We start from the raw sequence: 1,268 nt of genomic DNA, 5'->3' as shown, positions 1-1,268 counted from the left end.
AATATACAGAGAGAACTCAATTAAATCCATGCATAAAATGCAAATTGAGAGCCAGTGCAGTGTAGCGTGTGTTGGCAGAGGAGCAGGCAGAGACCCAGCTTCAAATCCCCATCCAGCCATAGACCTTGGGCCAGTCACTGTCTCTCAACCAAACTTACCTCACAGGGTTGCTGTAAAGATCAAACTTAGGGGAAGGAAAGGACCATTCCTTGAGCTCCTTGGAGGAAGGGTAGGACGTAAATGTGATAATTAAAACTCTAATATACAATAACAACATTAAAAATACCTGTTTATCCCATCTACTAAAAGCTGAAGTACCTCTGGAAAAAGCACAGATTGAGACTTCGTCAAACTTCCAAAAGATCTCAGTACTGGAATTGCCAGCAAGAATGCCTCTCCTTGTGCCCTCATGGTATGAACTTGAATCATAGACAGAATAGGTGGCTGTTGATCTTCACCATGGAACATAATGAAGACAGATTCTACAGTAGAGGGGTGCAGGGAACATTTGGCCTTCCCAATGTCATTGAGCTCCATTTCCCATCATTCCTGACCATAAGCCATGTTGGCTAGGAATGATGGGAGTTGTAATCCAACAACATCCAGAGATCCACAGGTTCACCATCCCTGTTCTATAGAAGGTTGGGCCCCAGCAGTTTAACACTTTAGGTGTCAACATTTTATTCATTGCTTTCCTCCTGCTACAACATTACTCCTTCCCACAAACTTCTTGTGGTTGTTGTATGTCTTCAAATCGATTATGACTTATGGTGACCCTATGAATCTTTTTTTTTTAATATATTCATAGGATTTTCATGGTAAGAGGTATTCAGAGGTGGTTTACCATTGCCTTCCTCTAAGCCTACAGCACCCGGTATTCCCAGGCAGTCTCCCATCCAAGTACTAACCAGGCCTGACCCTGCTTAGCTTCCGAGATCAGACGAGATTGGGTGTGTACAGGGTAGTATGGCCGTAGTCCCCAAAACTATCCATGTTAAATTGATTGGTTGGTTTTATAAGGGCTGTTGTGCTCATGTCCTGCTTGTGGGCATCTGACTGACAACTGTGGTAACACAACACTGGACTAAATGAACCTTTGGCTTGATCCACGAGGGCTCTTCTTGTGTTCTTAATATTTTATTGTGCTGGATCATATACATGGCTTAATATTAGGGCCAGTGGGGACTCCTGTGAGAATTAGCACAATTGCCACATGGTTTGTAGTTTCCACCTGCACTGCATGAACTAGCCTAAGACCTCAATATGGA

General features: G+C 43.3%; 1 non-coding gene across 1 annotated transcript; it reads right to left on the bottom strand.

Annotated features, from left to right (window-relative positions):
- Positions 1 to 859: 859 nt before the first annotated feature.
- LOC133384607 (5S ribosomal RNA) lies at positions 860 to 978 on the bottom strand. The gene has a single exon (XR_009762635.1). It is a non-coding gene; the product is annotated as a 5S ribosomal RNA (ribosomal RNA).
- Positions 979 to 1,268: the final 290 nt, after the last annotated feature.

Source organism: Rhineura floridana, chromosome 4, assembly GCF_030035675.1.
Source record: "Rhineura floridana isolate rRhiFlo1 chromosome 4, rRhiFlo1.hap2, whole genome shotgun sequence".
NCBI classification, from domain to species: Eukaryota; Metazoa; Chordata; class Lepidosauria; order Squamata; family Rhineuridae; genus Rhineura; species Rhineura floridana.
Note: the sequence above shows the minus strand (reverse complement) of the source record. Positions and strands in the feature narration are given on the sequence as shown.